The sequence below is a fragment of the Tursiops truncatus genome, chromosome 20, assembly GCF_011762595.2.
Source record: "Tursiops truncatus isolate mTurTru1 chromosome 20, mTurTru1.mat.Y, whole genome shotgun sequence".
Lineage (NCBI taxonomy): Eukaryota > Metazoa > Chordata > Mammalia > Artiodactyla > Delphinidae > Tursiops > Tursiops truncatus.
Window position 1 is genome coordinate 15,394,912 of NC_047053.1, and position 18,955 is coordinate 15,413,866.

General features: G+C 52.7%; 1 protein-coding gene and 1 long non-coding RNA gene across 3 annotated transcripts in view; one reads left to right on the forward strand and one right to left on the reverse strand.

Moving 5' to 3' along the window:
• The window catches only part of SEZ6 (seizure related 6 homolog), a 98,692-nt gene that overhangs the window by 37,814 nt on the left and 41,923 nt on the right, over nucleotides 1-18,955 (forward strand). The window contains exon 3 of one of the 2 annotated variants that reach the window (XM_073797793.1): nucleotides 15,311-15,399. The exons of the other annotated variant lie outside the window; for it this stretch is intronic. The gene's annotated coding sequence lies outside the window, so the exon portion shown is untranslated. The remainder of the gene's footprint in view (nucleotides 1-15,310; nucleotides 15,400-18,955) is intronic. 2 annotated transcript variants of the gene reach the window in all.
• LOC141277402 (uncharacterized) lies at nucleotides 7,284-7,986 on the reverse strand. The gene is made up of 3 exons (XR_012328759.1): nucleotides 7,882-7,986; nucleotides 7,693-7,743; nucleotides 7,284-7,393 (listed from the first exon to the last, which is right to left on the reverse strand). It is a non-coding gene; the product is annotated as an uncharacterized lncRNA (long non-coding RNA).

Consider the following 18,955-nt stretch of genomic DNA (forward strand, 5'->3'; position numbering starts at 1 on the left):
CTTTTGAATTTTGCACCTTGGGCACGAATTACCTATTTGAAAAATGAAAAAAATTTTTTAAAATTTAATATGGCGATAAAATAAAATGAGGGGCAGTTGGAGAAGACCTCTGAAGGATGGCAAGCCCTGGTATTCTGGGAATCTGCAAAATTCCTCAAGCTGTAGTTATACAATAGTTTCTCCAGTAGTGCTCGACTCTTTCTGTCTCACCAGGCAAGGAATTAGGGCCTATAACCTAAGAAATGAGGTAGGGTCTAAAATAAACCAGGCTGCCAGCCAGAAATAACTCTGCAATAATTTACAGCACAGCAACAATAACGGCTTCCTTGAGCCCGTTTTCATACTTTTTCAAAGTACTTTTCATCTCCCTTTGGTTCTCCAAATTTTCCTTGAGGGGACTTGCTGCTGGCAGGTTCCTGGGCAGGAAAGGGGGGAGCTGAAGGCCTTGTCTAAAGGGCCATTGTTTGCAGTCTGCCTCAAAGATCCACATTTCCCAGGACTGGGTGTTGGGTCTCAGACAACAGTGCTCTCTCCTTTCCAGATCATCTCATTCATCAGCACCCAGCCTGTCACCTGTATATGAGCCTCAGGTTCCTAACTTGTAATATGAGCGTAATCAGCCTCGCCCCTTAGACTGAGCTGTGGGTGATGGTTGATAGACTGTAGGGCAGAGTGCTGCCCAGTCAGAACAGAGGGTTCCCAAAGCTGAAGTGGCTTCCAGGAAGCCCCCTGGGTGGGGGGCAGGGAGGATCTAGACAGCCCCTCACGTCCTGCCCCTCAACGTGCCCGCCCTGCCCAGAGACCTAGGCCCAAGGGTGAACCCCCCACCTTCACGCTGCTCAGCACAGGGGTGCCCACCGGTGATCCTGTCTCACCTAATAAATTCCTGTCAGAGAAGCAGTCAGGGCCTGGGAAATAAATAATTATATTTAACATTTTGTAATAACAACAATTAACCAGTAAATAATGTCCTTTAAGCTGCAAACGCTGGAGTAAATTAATTCTTCTAATGAGCTGTCAGGCACGGAAGAAAAAAAGTCCCCGTTTCCTTTGGTGCCACGAGGCTGCCGTGTGAGCAGCTAGGGAAGCTCACCTCGGGCCCCGGGAGCTCATTACTGGCGCGGATTTCCCGGGGAATCAGCCGGCCTCGCCTGCTCCCAAGTGGGCGCTCCGCACCCCCCCGTGCCCCCCCACCCCCTGCCCCTTGCGCACCCAGCGCACCAGGCGGGCCGCAGCCGCACCGCGCACCTGCAAAGGAGCAGAGCGGAGAGCATTTCAATTAAAGACGCCCCCCTCCCTCTCTTTCCCCTGTCTGGGCAGCCTCAGCCTCGAGGTGGCCCGGGCCAGGAGCCGAGGACTGAGCTGGGGAGAGAAATCAGGGCGCATCCTTAGTCCTTGCTGCGTGACCTTGGACAGCTTTCCTGCCCTCTCTGGGCGGGGAAGTCATAAATGGAAATGTGAAGCTAATCAAACCAAATGTGATTACTTCTGAGCTCCCGAGAAGCCTGTGACCATAAAAAGACACCTAAGAGTAAGGCAGCTCTTTATGTACTGAATCAGAGTAATCTCCAAGATATATTGTCAGGTGACAAAAGCAAGGCACAGAACAGTGTGTGGGGCTATGCTACATCTTGTGTATTAAAAATGGGACTAAAGAAAGAGAATATGTGTCCCTATTTGCTTGTATATGTGTGGATAGGAAATGCAGAACACTGCCTGCCCCTGGGAAGGGGAACAGGGAGACTGGGGTGGGACGGAGGATTTTCAATGAACCAGCTTATTTTTTGTACCTTTATTTTTTGAACCATGTGCAAGTATTGCCTGTTCAAAATATAGAGTCACACACATCAGAGGTCACCTTGTCTCTCAGTAGCTTTCAGGAGGTGGGAGCCACAGGGGGCAGCTGAATTGAGACCCCAGCTGAAACCCCTCCAGAGACAGTGCTGCATCTCTGATAACCTCTCCTGGAGACAAGCTCATGAGTCCGGAAGTGCTTCCAGGATCTGTTCCCATTCCCTCCTGCTTTCTTTGGAGTTTCTCTCTTCATGCGCTGTATTTGGTGGGTGAAAGGGCTGATAGATGCAAAATGGGGACGGGGGTGGGGGCGGGTGAGGAGCAGCCACAGTACAGAGCAGAGGGAGTGCAGGCAAGCCCAGCCCTCTGGAGCATATAGGCCTGGGTTTTAATCCGCATCTGTCACTCCCTAGCTGTGTGGTATTGTATGTCACTCTCCCTTGCTAGGCTTCAGAGTCCAGACATCCCTGCCTCCCTCGGGGAAGACTAAGATGCTGGGCCTGATGAACAGGCGTCCATCCCCACAAGATTCAGCTCATGCCCTTTGCTCCCCAGGACAGACAGAAGACCCCCTTCACAATCCAGGGCCATCTGGCCCCCAGACCCAAGCCTCCCCAGCTGCAATGCCCAGTCCCAACCCCCAAAGGAGGTAGATATATGGCCTCCCTATGGCTGGTGTAGCTTTGCCCACTTAGTACCTAAATTGTTCTAAATCCAAACAGGCTCAGGGTAGCTGGTGGCTGACAGATAGTGTTGGAGGCAGAAAATCAGCCAGGCTCAGGGCTCAGTCACAGCCCCTGGGGGGCTACTATGGGGCTGGGGGTGAGGGAAGGGGTGGAGCAGCAGTGCTCCCAGCCCCCATCGCTATCTGACCAACTCCCTTTTTATCTGTTTGGATCCTTACCTTCCTCATTACCTGTCTCCTGATTTTATTTTATTTTATTTTTAAATTTAGTTATTTTTTATTTTATTTATCTTTGGCTGCATTGGGTCTTTGTTACTGTGCACGGGGTTTTTTTCTCTAGTTGCGGAGAGCAGGGGCTACTCTTCGTTGCAGTGCGCAGGCTTCTCATTGTCGTGGCTTCTCTTGTTGCGGAGCAAGGGCTCTAGGCGTTCAGGCTTCAGTAGTCGTGGCTCGCAGACTCTAGAACACAGGCTCAGTAGTTGTGGCGCACGGGCTTAGTTGCTCTGCAGCATGTGGGATCTTCCCGGAGCAGGGCTTGAACCAGTGTCCCCTGCATTGGCAGGCCGATTCTTAACCACTGCGCCACCAGGGAAGCCCCTATCTCCTGATTTTAAAGAGTTTCTTAGCTAAAATATATTTTAAAAGCCCTGACCTTGGCCGTTCAGAACTGGGCACCCAAGGCATGGGGTTCCAGAAAGAGGAGGCACAAGAGAAGGGGAAAGGGACCCAATACACGTTGAGCACCTGCTGCATGCCGGGCACTCCTAGGTATTCCACCTGCAGTGTTTCATGTTAATCCTCACAACCTGTGACTTGGGTAATAGTATCTCCACTGTAGAGACTGGATAAGAGAAGTTCCAAGAGGTTAAGAGACTTGCCCAGGGTATTGGACTATAGTGATTGGGCTAGAATTTGAACCCAGATCAGCTGACTCCAAAGTCACATCTCCCAACACCCTGCTGCCTGTCCCAGGCCCCATGCCTCACCACCTAGATAGACTAACACGGTTGGGGAGAGGAGGGGAGTAAAAGCTGAGGTGCAGGAAGCTGGCCAGCTGGCCTCCTGACTCATCACCTCAATACCCTCAGCTCAGTACCTGCAGCATCAGGTGAAAGTTCAGGGAATAATTGCTGATTGTGAGAATTCTGGGGAGACTCCCTTCCCTGGCAGGCTGGGGGAGGAGGAATGGCTTCATTTAACCAGACAGGATTCAGGCAGGGGGAGAATGAGGGGATCTCTGATGGTATGTTTAGGACAGAGTGCTGGCTAAGGCTTAGGGAAGGGAGTCTAATAGACCTGGGTTCAAATCCAGGCTCCATGGCTTACAAGCTGTCTGACCCAGAACAAGTTACTTAACCTCTTTGAGTTTTGGTTTTTTCTTCTACAAAATGTGGAAATTGTTTCCTCTCTTTGGGCTGTTGTGCGGGTTAAGAAGATGAGGGGTGTAAAGTTCTAAGCTTACTCCCTGGGCATAAAGTAAGCACCCAATAAATGGCTGTGTCTGTACGGGTGAGCTTTTTTGCTGCCCTGCTAGACAAACTCCATCTCCAAGACCAAGAAGGGCAGTTATCCTGGTGCCTGAAATAGGCAGACTACCTCTGTGATTCCCAATTTGGGAGGCAGCCCAGAAAGGCCTCCAGGCTTGGTTTTTGCAAGGGGCAGCGGAAAATCGGAGCTGAAGCCAGCAAAACGAGGTTCCCTGCCGCAGGTCTGAGTCAGCTCCTCCTGGGTCTCGGGGTTCAAGAACCTTCCACAAGGTCACACAGCCTCCCAGTCACCCTGTCCTCCATACGACTGTCCCCTTGGCCTGAGCTCTCCAAAGACCCTGGACACCTGTGTGCATGAAACACCAGCTGGGAAAGAGAAGTGCTTCGGTGAGCAGAGGAAGCTGGTCTCGGCCACGGGGAAATTAAAACCGGCTTGCCCAGCACTAAGTTACCATGTCGCCTGAAATCAGATCGATTTCTTGGGCTTGTTGTGACGACAGTGTTGCAATTGATTCGTCTAGATGGCGAGGAGTTTATCTATTTGGAGCTGTCTGTTATTGATCTGAATAAGCTTCTAAAATAGCCCAAATACCTGGTGAGGGCGAGGTCGCCACCAACTCTGGTTCAATATTAATTATAATAATGAACAGGCATGAGGAGGGTTGGTTCGTTGCTTGCCCTGCAGGGCTGGCCTCTGTGAAGTTTGGTGTTTAATATTCATTGTGGGTCAACCTGTACAAAGAGCTGGTGGACACTCCTAAACTGAGGGAAGTTTGCATGGGTGGTGATGCTGGTCTCTGCTTCCATGGGACAGAGAAGGCACTGGTGCTGCTGAAACAGGCAAGATTTAGGTTAGACCTCAAGAAGGACTTACTAATGACCGAAAGTGGATGGATAGAGCATTTCATTCACTTATGAGCCTGGACAAGTTATTTCTGAGTCTCTTTCCTCCTCTGTAAATTGGAGATTATAATACTTAACTTCTCAGAGCTTCTGCTACTGCTATTCTGGGCCAAAAAAATAAGACAAAACAAAACTCAAGGCCTCTTCTGGGCTGTCTGCTGGTTCAGGGAGAAGCAAACGGTCCTACTTTGGGTAACAAAGCACCTGCCCTTCTCAGCCTTGACAGAGTGAGCATTTGGTCAGTAGAGTTATTATTATAATAATTATTAATTCTATGATATTTACTGAGCACCTGCTACACGCCTGGCCCTGAGGAAGAACTAGGAAAGAAGCCATGATTGCTTTGAGGAGACCTGGGTTACTATGGGAAGCAGGACATCCCACTTGCTGGAGGCTCTCAGGGGTTAGGGAGAGCCCGCTTTCTGGGAGACAACTTGGAAAGCAGGCAGATGGACATAAGGATCTCATGGAGTGGGCGCAGGTCCCAGGCAGGGTTACCCAGCAGAAGACAGCTCTGCTAAAAATCAGTCCACAAGAGCCCCTCCAGAATAGCATTCTTCCAGGAAGAAGAGGATCCTGCCCTCAAAGGATCTAGCAGAAATGTGATTAGACTTCGTGGTTCTGGTCTGCAAGAAGCAAAGAATAACCAGCTGACTCCCACTGCCCCTGAAGACACCAGCTGAAACTGCAGCAAGAAACATGGAGGTCAAATCAACATAAGTACTTCCTGGCTGAGGTTTGGAAAGCGGTGAAGGAGACCCTGGATGGAGAGACTCCCGTGTCTGTCTGGGAGCCTGGCCTACTGCCTTCCTTGTGACATTCCTGCCTCTGTTCCTACAAAGCTCTCCTCTTTCCTCCAGCTCGGTAGCTGGTGGAGACCCCCATGGCCAGCCTTAAGAGAAACATCAGAAGAAAGTTAATAGCGAAACGCTCTGGCGGATCTAATTGATTTTTTTCCTATTGGTTCCCTAATATAGGTAACGCCGTTCCTGCCGCTTTTTTGGGCTGGAGATTATGTCATAAATAAAGAGATTTGCTCCCTGTATCCATGTGCTTATCTTTAATAAGTTAAGAACTCGACATGCTTTAGGAGGACTTGAAATAAGCGACGGATCTGGTGGTGACGGCTTCAGCTGTGGCAGTGGCAGCCGCAGCTTTATTTCAGCAGAGGGGGAGGGAGATGGCTGAGGCGGGTGGTGGGAGAATTTGCATTATTCGGGCTGCACTGGGCCCAGGCTCAGCCGGAAGAAGAGAGGGATGGGAGGGAGAGCTGGGGGGGAAAATTCGTGGTGGCAGATGTGGCAAAATGGCTGGACAGGGCCCATGAGGCTGGGGGTAACATGGGAGTTAAGAGTTCAGGTTCTAGAGCCGGGTAGCCTGGGTTTAAATCCCAGCCCCATCGTTGCTTACTAGCTGTGTGACCTTGAGCAGTTTACTTAGCCTTTCTGCTTCCTCATTTTACAAATGGTTAATAGCATCTACCTTAAAAGTTGCTGTGAGGATCAATGACATGCAGAATGTTTAGAACAGAGCCTGGCAAGGGGTATGCGCAGACTATGTTAGCCAGAACATGATAGACATCATCTAACTCAGTTCACCTGAACTGCCACTGAGCCTCTGCCATGCGCCAGGCCTTGGTGTGGGCTTCACAGATGAGTGAGACACAGCCCAGCCCTCATTTCATGGAGCCCAGCTGGGGACCCAGCCCCTGTGACTGGCATGAACTGGGCAGCAGTCCTGAGTGTCCACACCAAGGGAATCCAAACAGGAAGTGGTGACCCCTTCCTGGGGAGGCTGCCATCCTATGTCCCTGTCTTGAGGCTCACTCACTCTCTAGTTCCACACATCCCACAGATTCACTAGCATTCCCTTCAAGCTGACAGTGAACAGAAACTGTGCAGCATGTTCAGAAACAGCTCTACTCAAGACTGAGCACAATCACCACCAGCCACTGTGCACTTGAGTGCCAGGCTTCCTCTCTCCTTGTCTCATTTAGTCCTAAGCACCCCTATGAGGACAATACTATCACTAGTTCCCATTTTATACTTAAGGAAACTGAGGCACAAAAAGGTAAGGTGATTTGCTTGAAAGCGTACAGCTGGTAAGGACCGGAATTTGAACCCAGATCCACTGACTTCCCTTGCTCTAAACACTGCCCTCTATTTCTCACGCTGCACTTATAGTCACAAGCATTAATGAAGCACATATAATATGCAAAACCCTAGGCTAAGGGCTGAGGGGATAGAAAAATATGAGCATTTATTGAGCACCTACTATGTGCCAAGCACTCCTACAGGTTATCTCACTGAATATTTCTCTGAAAGGCAAGTAGCATCATCCTTCATTTTTTAAAAAAAGATTTATTTATTTGGCTGTGCCGGGTCTTAGTTGCGGCATGCGGGATCTTCATTGCAGCACGTGGGATCTTTAGTTGCGGCATGCGGGGTCTTCAGTTGCAGCATGTGAACTCTTAGTTGCAGCATGTGGGATCTAGTTCCCCGACCAGGGATCAAACCCGGGCTCCCTGCATTGGGAGCATGGAGTCTAAGCCACTGGACCACCAGGGAAGTCCCTGGTAAAGAAGTAGAAGCCCAGAGAGGCTCAGAGACTTGCCCAAGGCAAGCAAAAGGCTGGGATGATTTGAACCCAGACCTGACTTTGAAGCCCGGGCACTGTTCAGGATGCCCCCCCCAGCCTCTTGATGAGCAGTCTTCCTTTCCAGAAGGCCTTGTTCTTGCAAACCACTAACATGATCTCGGAGCAGCCAGCAGGCCTGCCCAGCCCTACCCAAGAAGTACCAGCAACTTCCTTTCCCCCACTCACTCAGAAGATGGAGGGCAGGCCCAACAGCGTTAAGAGAATCAGTTGCTTATCCTATAAGTGAGGAAACAGAGCTCCTTAGCACCTTCACATCCTCACTCCTTCCCTGATAAGGAAATCAAGGCTCCAACATGGGCCAGGTCTTGGCCAGCCCCTCTGGGCCAGTGGGGCTGAGACCAGAATCACGCCTACCTCCACTTCCCAGTGGTACATGGGGCCACCTCAGTGATCCCAGGATGCTGCTCACCATGTCCCATCGATTTCTACAGCTCATCTGAGTAGGATTAGATGAAGTTCTCCCTTCACAGGCAATTTCAGAGGGGCTGATTGTCAGTGTAGAAGTTTTCAGTGAGGGGCAAAGTCAAGAAGCTGTTTTTACCCCCCTACAAATGTGCTAGAAGTGGAATCCTCCTCCCTCCCATAGGTCTCAGGTGGCCTTGTGCTTTCCCAGTGGGAGCTGGTTTCCCTCTCAAGCCTGCATTTTGCCCTCTCCCTCTCTCTTCCAGGCCATTGTCTGGCCCTGCAGATTCTGTTGCTTTAAAGATTGGTGACCTCACAATTGGTTGCCATAGAGACCATTGTGATGTCACAAGCAGAGGACAAGTAGTTCAAGGAGGAGTGAAGGGTTGGAGTGCATGGCTAGAATTAAGGGACATTTGGGATTTCTGTCCTATTTTCATGCCCAGAAAAGGTAGTGTCTGGAACTGCATTCTGATATCTGAGGGAGACCTGACCAATTTTCCCTGTCTTCTCCTGGGACTGAGATGCCTAAGAACCCAAAAGAAGGGCCAATGAAAAGGGACATCAGAAACACTCCCCACCTTGGGCTCTCAAAGGAATGAGATAGATGCCAGGAGGAACTGTGTGACTGGAAGATCTCCCTGGAGTGGATGATGTTGCTTTGCCTTAGGAAGCTTGAACCATGGGAGACACTTAGCCTCTAGGGCTTTCATTGCCCTGTTGAAGCACCTTGTACAAATGGACATGCTGTGTTTCAGTGTATTGAGACTCTATCTCCCCTCCCTGGACTGGGAGCTCTGCCTTTCCAACAGGCCACTAAGGTTCTGCCACAATAGACGTTCCCTCATTCAGTAAACAAATGAGTAAGAGGGTGATGAATGAACTGGGTAGGAGGTTGGAGGAAGGTAGAATGAATGCATGGACAGATGAATTCATGGACAGATGGGCAGATGGGGAGCCCAGAGGTCATGTGCAGCCCCCTGAGCTTTGGAGCTCTACACCTGCCTGCCTCTCTAGCTGCATCCCACCCCACACTTCTTTTTCTCTATGATCCAGCCACACTAACCATCTCTTAGTCCTGCCTACCACAGGACTTTGCACATGCTGTCCCCTCTGCATGGAACATACTTCCCATGCCTATTCAATCGAATAACTCATACTTGTCCTTTACATTTGTATTCAATCACTGCCTCCTCACGGAAGCCTCTCCTGACTAGATCAGGTCCCCAGCGTGGGCCTCCACAGCCTGTGAACCTCTCCTGAGCATCTGCTACATTGTAGCTTTGCATTTAATCAGGTGGTTCTGTGCAAGGTATCCCATTCTAGACAGTGAGCTCTGAGCAGGCTGGGGCAGTGTCTGTTTTCACTCACCTTTTTATCCCCATCACTTAGCACAGTGGATACTTAATATTTGTCTAAAGAATAAGTTGATAAGTAACCAGCCCTGCCCTGCCTGTTCCAAGTGGCCCACCATCCACGGACTGCACCAGAGGAGAACATCTGTGCATAGACCTCCTGGAGGTGAGACCAGGGCAGCGGTTAGAGGTCCAGTGAACCTGAGATCCCTCCCACACCTGCTCCTGCAAAGGCCCACTGGCATCTATAGCTTTCTGCTCTGCCTTGGTATTCTGTATATCTTGGTTGGACCTACTAACTAGCTACAAATCACTTAGCCTCCCAGAGCCTCAGTTTCCTCATCTGTACAGTGGGGACAATAACAATACCTACTTCATAGGGTTGCTGTGAGGATATAAATTCCCCAGCTCAATGCCCAGTAATAGTAAATAATAAATGATGCTGTTATTCTTATTTTTAGAGGTGAAGTACAGCCCACTGGATTCAGGGCTAACTTCTAAAAAAATGGGGAATATACCAAATTTTCATAAATCTGCTTTAAGTGCACGTGGCAATCTTTTTGAAGAGGAAATACTTAAAGCCCTTCTGTAAAATATGAACCAGCTATGAGCCCGTCCTTTATGTAATTCCAAAGCTTCATGCCTGGGTTTGCTTAAAGGGGAAAACTCAATTATCCTCTCACATTATTCAAAGCAACCCCTAATCTTACCTCAGGCGTTAAAAAAAAGGGTGGGAGGCATTCTTCTACCCCCAGCCATGGCATGACCCAGGGTAAGTACTGTCAGGGGCAAGGGCATGAGGTCCAGAAAGTGGTTCATGCCTCCCCCATCCTGTCCTAGTCCCCGGAGGTAGGTGGAGCTGGCCTTGGGATTCTGTTGGGTAGAAGGGCTCTCCCTGACAAAAGGAGACCAGCTTTTGGTCAGTTGGTACCTCCTCCTTGCTTGTCCTATGTATAAATACTCTCTGTCTACTACTGACCGGGATTCCAGGTCAGGCCAACCCAGGTAAGAAGCAGGTGGGGCACTCTAGCTGGCTCCACGTAGGAAAGAACTAAGATGCCTTTGAGGGGCATCCCAGGCAGCCTGGAAAGTTTGTTCCTTCCTCCCCCACCCCCAGCTCACAGTAGCCCCCTGAGGCCCACCGGACAGGAGCAGCCCACACAATGCATCTGGGGCCTCCTCCCCCTTTCTCAGGAGCTCACTGCCCCCCCACCCGTGACCCACACCCTCATCACATGGTCATCATCCTGGTACCAGGTCTCCAGCCTGAGCCACACCACTGTAAACCCAATGCCTCTGGACAGATGTATTTAATGTAAGTTCAAGCACTAGAAATATGGAGTTCAGAGCATTTTATTTCTAGAGCCCTCTATATTTCTCTGGGATTATCACCTGTCTTTGTTCCCTCCCTTTCTGGGTTATTATCTTTGGACCCTTTCCAAGCCAAGCTGCCTTGATTGCCTGGGGAGAAGAAGGCCGCCAGCATACTCCCAAGGTTTCTCTGGGTCTGGTGAGGGCAATCTTGGGGAACCCTTTCTTCTTCCTTCTGCATAACTCTGCAGGTGGCTGCACTGCCCAGGCAGCCTTGGCTTTTAGGAGTTGGCTTCACCAAGAGACTCTCCAAGTGCCAGGGAACATTGAGGGGTGGTGGAAGTAGAGGCCTCATCCCCCAAGTTAGGGAGGGCTCTGCTCAGGGTGAGCCTCAGGGTACAGAGGGGAGGGAGAAAGCCAGCTGTTCTCTTTTCTACACGGTGCCAACCTAGCCTGACACCAAATTAATAGCATTCAAATGAGATGCAAAGCATTATGCAAATCTAGAAGAGAAGGCCGCTGTCACCGAGGGCCTTTCAGCTGTTGGAAGACCAGCACCTTGAGCCCTTTCCCAGAGGACCCCACAGGCTCCCTTCAATTTCAACCCTCAACACTTCAGCACCAGCTGGTGTGAAGAATCCGACGAGACTAGAGTGACCATGTCAAGGTCCTCTGATGCAAGGGCCCACTCTGGTCTCACCTCCCAGGCACTCGGGTCCTCTTCCATTCTGAAATGATGCAGAGACAGCCACAGAAGGTGATATAACCTCCCTCTGGATGCCAGAATTCCAGTTCCCCACTCATTAACAGTGTATGCAAAGTAGATAGGGGAGGGTTTGCATCTATTTAACTGTCCATTAAAATGGCCTCACACCCATCACCTCTGCACAGGCCCAGGCTTCCACATTGTCAACCCCTGCTGCCTGCAAGCACCATGTGGTCCCTGTGCCTGGTAATTGCTGTGGTGTTTGTTGAGCTGTATTTGCATTTGATTGTCATTTAACTGTCCATCTTTCTCCTTCAATCAAACCGGGGATTGGGCTTCTGCAATTGATTATTCATTTTATTTTCAACCCCTTGGTGGGTTTTTAAGAGTTTCCTTTATTGGTGCCACAAACTTGAATCCTGGGACTTCAATCATATGGAGGAGGAAGGCCTCCTCCCACCATCCCAGGGCTCCTACGTGAAAATAATGTAGCCAACATCATGGATCTTAAGTCCTTTCCCCAGTCTCTCTGTTTCAGCACCTGCCTCATTTCTGCCCAGCCAGTGGCATTAAACATTTATGGAGCTGTGGAGGATCAAAGGCTTTGGCTGGGGGTGGTGGGCCGGCTGGAGGCCTCGATCTGGAGATGGAAAGCAGAAAGCATCAAACCCCCTTCTGCTGCTGTCTCTACCCATCCTGGGCTCTTGCAGAAGCTGATCTGGCCCTGGTCCTGCAGTGGGAGCAAATACTCAGGAGTTAGGACTCCCATTTATGAGAGCAGAGCCCTCCTTCTGCCCCTAAATTCAAAAGGTTGACTTTGGGTACTCCAGGAAGCCTGGCTGGAGCTGTGGCATCCCAGACTGCTCCAGATGCTGCAGGGTCTCGGAGCCCCCTCTGAGGAGTGGTTTGAGGTGAACAGGCAGCAGTGTGCCCCTGGGAGTCTCTGGAGTTAGGTGGTAGCCCCTGCTCCTGCTTCCCTGAAACCCCCAAAACCCCTTGACTCCATGGAAGATGTAGCTCTGGTTTGAAAGCTGTGTTAGAGGAGACTAATTTTCTTCTCCTTTCACTCAGAAAGCAAATGTCATCCAGGCAGAGACTTCAAAATAAGTCACCAATGTGCCTGTGATCCCGCAAATTGATGGGCTGTTTGGAAGTGGGGACGTGAGGCTGGCTTCTCCAAGGGTGTGTGCTGGATGTCTGGCACTCTCTGGGCAGAAGCTATGAGGGTCCCTGAGGTTGGAAAGCCCCTTCCTCCCTCTCTCTGGCTCTCAGTCCTAATGCAGCCATTGTAACTCAGATCCCTTCCCGTACCTTCTGAGTCAGCAGTGAACCCCTCAGTTCCTATCACTAGCCATGGTGCTTGAAAACCCACCTTAATAAGTCTGGACTCCCTTGTTTGGGTGCAAATATCTTTGTGATGGGGTAACCCCTTCCATGTAGTCACTAAGGATGTCCTATGGCTCAGACGAACACAAAGCCTGGCCCCAGCCTGCTCCAACGCTTCCTCCTACATCCCTGCAGAGACTCCCTTCTCCACCAGAACCAGTCTTCTCCCTGACCCCACACCATCTTGCAATTTCCACCACTTTGCATTTGCACAAGTCCCTCCCTCCACTTTGGATGCCCTCCTTCTTCCTCTCCCCTGACTGAAACCTAAAGCATAATTAAGACCGATTTCAGGGAATTCCCTGGTTGTCCAGTGGTTAGGACTTAGCACTTCCACTGCAGGAGGCACGGTTTCAATCCCTGGTCGGGGGAACTAAGATCCCACAAGCTGCATGGTGTGGCCAAAAACAAACAAAAAAAGACTGATTTCAGTCAACCCATCTGCTGTGTGAAACTTTCAATGACCTCCCCTCCTCCTCAAAAGCAATTGTCCCCTCTCCATTATCTTACAGCACTAATTTGGCACCAGTGACCTGCCTTGGGCATGCCATTATTTATTCACAAATATTTATTAAGCATCTACTATGTGTAGGGCACTGGGCTAGGTTGAGATTTGAAGAGACAGACATGTTCTGAACCTTCACAGAGTTGACAGCTAGTAGAGAAGACAAGCAAGCAATTACATAGACAAGGAAGCCCAAGATCCTCTGGGGGTAAAGAGCCAGATGGAGGACACAGAATGAAGAGGAGAAATGAGACCAGTAAAGGGAGCCTTGCAAGTCTCCCCAGGCTGCCACTTTCAAATGTGTATATGACTTGAGTGCACTATAAACCTGTAGCGTAGAGCTGAATGTTCCCTAAGGCATCTTATTGTCCTTAATTTGTGGGTGATGCTGAGATCTGGGGAGAACGGGCCCCTTGAAGGGCGTGAGACAAGGTGTTGACAGAAACTCTACTACTTCCCAATTTGGTCCAGGCTCTGCCTCAACCTAACTGGGAACCCATAGCACAGAGGCCACGTTGACTGTCTTCAGGAGGGAGGGACAGCCCAGGTACATATTCTTCCCATGATGCAGTACAAACCCATCCTCTGAGCTCAGGGCAGAGTGATGCATTCTGGGGTTTGTAGTCTTTATTGGACCCCCTCCTGAATGCCTAGGTTACTTCAGGCAGTAGAAACCATGATGTGACATGTTCCTGAGCTTCTCCTTCTTGTGAGTAGTGCCCACCTCATCAAGAAGCCCAGCTGCCACCAGCCTCCAAATCCCCATGAATCATCCTGGCACACAAGGTTCATCCCTGGGTCATGATTCACCCTCCTCTGCCCAAGCTGCTTAGTTCAGAGGAGCCCAGGAATCAAGGAGGAGCTCAGGAATACCTTCAAGGAGGAAAGGAAGAATCTCATGCCACTTGCCAGTATTTCCTCAAACTCCCCTCATCCACAAAACCTTCTACCTCCCTCCTCTGTTGGCAACCCTCTCCCTCCGTCCCTTCTGCATCTTCTTTCCTGGCTTCCTCTCCCTACCTCTGATTCTTTTGTCAAGTCCCTTCCCTTCTGCCATCCTTCTGCTACTGCCATATTTTTTCTCAGCTTCTTGAAACAACGGTCCAGAAATCCTCTCCCAGTGACTCCCTCAGGTAATTCTACATGCCACCTGCCTGCTGCCTGGGATTCTTTACAGGGATCAAGGTAGCTCCCCAGGGCCCACAGTAAGAGGATCTAGAGAGAATCTGATAAGCAGAGCTGGAAGATTGTGGAGGTGGTAAGGACAAAAAGACTGAGGAATGAGCAGAAGTCTTGCCACTTGCTTCTAGAATGAGATCAGGAAGAGCATTGGACAATGACTGGAGTCTGGAAGCTTTGGAGAGGAGCCAAGTTCATGTGAAAAGAACTAAACAGAAAGCTATCCTTCTCCCCGGGGGCCACAGGAAGTTCAGCCCTCCTCTTCCTCTACAGGGAGTAATAACATCAGTCACAGGGTCATGTCCCATTTGTCCATTGAGGCTCTTCAAGTGAACTCATCCTTGGAGCCAGAAAAACCTCTGGATCTAAACATCTGCCTCAGGGATGTGACTGCCCTCTTTGCTGCCCCATGACTCACTGGGGCTGCTCAGCCCAAGCAGAGTCCTAGAAGCTTGTTCTTCTATGCCCTTGAATGGTACAGCCTCCCTGGCTACTCCCCTGGGCCTCCTTCAAGTCTCTATCTAAAATAGCCCTAGGGAAATGCCATCTCACACACACCCCATGCCTCTCCCATTTTCTCCGCCAGTTCCAGGAACCTGGGCAGGGATAGGTGTGAAGGGTCTGCTCTCACTGGCTAGCGTTGTGGCTTCTCTGGTCCTGTAGGGGGGCCAAGGCAGGGTACTGGAGATCCAGGGCTGCAATGGGGACCCAGGATATTACCTTCAGCTTCCCACAGTTTGACCAGGTTGGCTCCTGCCAAGTGTAGAATGTCTTCCCAGGACACGAGTACCACTGGCTTTTAACTATAATATCAGAATAATTAAGCTTTTCTGTGAGCACAGTTTGCTGCTGCTGCAGCTGCCTGGAGCCCTGGCATTTATTGAACACAAAGTAATAAATTATTGTCCTTTGTACGCTCAAAAGCCATCTTCATTATAGGCCCAGGACGAAGCTGCCCCAAGGGCACGCGGACCTCGCCAGCTGCCTCACTCGCGGACTTCTTCCCAGGTCACCCTTGGCGCCTTCAGGTACCAGGATGGGGTGGGGAGAGATGGTGAGAGGGTGGCTCTCTCACGGAGAATCGGGTTAGAACCCCACCTCCTCAGCAGGCTGCTAATGGGGGAGAGGGCAGCAGGCTTGGCTGGGCGTGGGCAGCGCGGAAGGGCGGGGGCCGTGTGCCCACATTAGCAGGGAAGTCCTTCCCTTGAGCTGGCGGCGGCGCGGGAGCCTGTGCTCCCGCCGCCGGGTCTTCTGCGCCTTTGCTTGAGACTTTACGGTAAGCCGCTCCTCCCGCGCCCCCGCCCCCAGCCGGCGCGGCGATCCCCGGCGCCGACGCCAGGCGCTGGCCGTGGTGCTGATTCTGTCAGGCGCCGGCGGCGGCTGCGGCCACGCTCCCTCTCCCCGGCAGGACCCGCACCCAAGCCCCGCCGAGCTCCCAGCCCTCCCATCGCGGCCCCGACCTGGGGCGCGGCCGCTACCGGCACTATGCGCTCGGCAGACCTGCTGCTCCTGCCCTCGCTGCTGGCGCTCCTGGCTCACGGTAAGGGAACCCGGCGTCCGGCGGCAGGACTGGGCAGGAGCAGGGTCCCGGGGGTGGGAAGAGAGGACCATCCCCGCGCTGAGCTCCGCGCATCTGGCTGCCCAGCCCAGGCACCGCGCTCCGCCGGCTGCGCTGCGCCCCGCGCCGGCCGAGCCGGGCGGGGCACGGGCTCCGCGGGCGGGAAGCTGCCGCTGCTCCCGCCATTCGCACCCGGCCGAGACCTCGCCTTTAATCATCTCTCCGGATCTAATGGGATTTTTCAGCGGCAATTCATCACGCCACCCACTTCCCACATACACTCACGCGTTCACCCGCTCGCTACCTCTCCACACTCCAGGCGTCTGGGAGCTCTGGGGCGCGTGCCGGGGGGCAGAGCACAGGGCGGTGAGTCGGGACGGTCCCGTTGGCGGCCCAAGGTCCCGCCTCCGTTGTCGCCCGCCAAACTTCGTTCGACTTTGCCACCCGTTCCGGGGCCTCTCACTGCGGAGGGACGGGGCTGGATGGCGGCCGGACCCGGATTCGGGACTTCGCTCACCTCTCTCCGCCTTGGCGCTGCCACGCGGGAGTCGGGATTTAGAGTACAATTCCAGGGAGAAACTCGGGGGGTCCGGGGACCCCTATCAGGCTCCTCACTCTGCCCTGGGCTGCAACAACTGAGGTCCTGAGATAAAGACTCTGTCCTCCCCGGAGTCCTTTCCTTGCACCCTCCATTCTTGCACACGCCCCGAGCTCTTCCTACCTCCCTGCCTGCCGTCCTGCTCGGCCCCTCCCCACCCCATGGCCGCAGACTCTTCGCAGGAGGACTGGTACCTCACCCTGCGGTCCTCGGTCCCCCGCTTGCGGTCAGATTTCCAACTTCATCGGTCCCGGGTCGAGAGAAGCTTGGCCATGGAGTGTGCAGCGAGGGAATGTTAGGGAGAGGATGGGGGTTCTGTGCCTCGGGGAAGGAAGGTTTCCAACTCTCGGCGGGACCTGCCCTGGCTCAAACAAACGCTCTCAAAACTACGGACACCCACGTCTTTCTTCCACTGCAGCCAGTGACTGGTGTGATTGCCGAAACCTTGCTTGGCGTTGGGACCCGCCATCCCTAGGAGTATGGTTCGTAGGGCATGATGTGGAGGGGGGAGAAGGTGGGAGTTTCTAACCTCTTCGCTCCATCTTTCCAGGCCTCGTTGGAGCTCAGGGCGGTGGGGCCGGGGCCAGGTTGGGCCCCTGGGCCACGGTTTTCTTCGCTCTGCGTCCCCAGAGACGTGGAAGCCCCTCTCTGAGCCTCTGGTTCCAGTCACACGCAGCCAGGTGTGCTCACTCTGCTCCCTGGCTGCCCAGACCGGGTTCTTTTGTGGCTCCAGGAACTCAGTGCCATGTGTTCCCGCTGGGGAAGAGGGAAAGAGTCCTGAACGCCCTACAGGGCCAGGGCAGGGAGAGGGGGGAGGAGAAGCTCGCATCCTGGCCCAGCTGTCCGAAAATGTCCCTGGGAGCCCGGGGCATTTCTTGTGATTGGGCCATGTCCTTGTGCTGGACAGCTCCCTTGGGGTGCAGGGCCTGTGTGTGCCTCCTGGCCTGTGGTCCGAAATCTCCTGGGTGGGTGTGTGGGTCTGTGTGTGAACGTAATCAGGGCCCAGAGTGTCCGGAGTAGTGGGTCCGAGTGTGTCTGGGCTTCAGAAGGTCTGGATGTTGCATGAGGGCTCAGCAGTGAGTGGTGTGAGGAGTGTGTAAGGCCACCAGTGTGCGGTGCAGCCTCTGCCAGAAAGCTCCCTGCAGGGCTGGAGTGAGACTGCGGGTCTCCAGGAGGATGGCTGGTGTGGCCGGGAGTCTGGGGAGCCTCGCTAGGCTTGTGGGTGTGAGCGCTGAGAAGAATCTGTTCACTCTGTGGCAGAGAGTCTGTGTGTGTCCAGCCAGTGTCCCTCCCTGACCATCCGGACCTCCCCAATGCCCACGAGACCTCTCCCCCAAGGGGTGTGTGGGATAGGGGTCTGCCTGCTTGGAAAGATCTTTATTTTCACTCCCCAAGGGAGAAGAGGAAGGAGCCTGGCAATGCCAGGCCTGAGGGGAGAAAGCCTGGACCTGGGCCAGCCCTGGCACACCCCTTCCTCCCAGCGGGGCTGCAAGGTCCCAGTCGTTTGGGTACTGAGTGGTCTCACTGGCAGGCAATGCATTTGGCCATCTCAGGGCTCCTGGGGGCTTCAGCAATGAGAAGGCGGGCCCGGAGCAGTAAAGACCTCGGCCTATGAGCCTTTGTGGCTGGGTGGTGCATCCCTCTGCCTCGTGGCCTCGAGAGGGGAGCCTCAGCTTTCCTCACATTTTGGCAGAGAGACACAGGCTTGGATGCAGCCGGAAGCAGCCCAGAAGTGGCAGGAGGCGGCATAGGTGGAGACCTCAGGGGCAGGGCGAGATCGTGCTGGGCCAGGCTCAACCCCATGGGTTCAGTCCCCTATTCCCTCTGCAGCTACGGGGGCACGATCGGCCTGAGGCTTGAGGGGCGCCATGAGCCACCGGTGGTCCTCTCAACCCACAGTTGGTACCCAGCGATCCTGCCACAAGGGGAGAGGAAAGCGGTTTGGGAGGGGCGGCGTGTGCTTGAGCCTGCTGTGTCAGTTTAATGATTTTTAATGAGCAATTACCTTTAGTCATTCTCCTAATTTCTGAATATCAATAAAGTTAATTAAACTCTGCATGTGTGAATGTGGCCTGGGGAGATTATGAAGGTGGAAGCAGCAGAAACTGGGGTGGGGTTTGGGTCTCCAGAGGTAGAGGCTGCCTCCACTGGCTGTGTGACCTTGGACCTGATGCTCTCCCTCTCTGAACTCTGATGGAGTATGTGATGGGAAGAGTGAGGGAGGGGACAGCAAGTAGGGGTTGCTCTCTGTGCCAAGAACTGGGGGACGGTGTCTGGGAGGCAAGAAGAGGAGGAAGGCTTGGCCTCCAGGAGCCCTAGTGCTGAAAGAGTTAACAAACCAGGGCTGCCTTAACATAAAATGGTAATTGCCGTTTCCTGCAGACTCTGTGGTAGGTGCTGGAGTCTGATCGAATATTCCTGAGTCTGG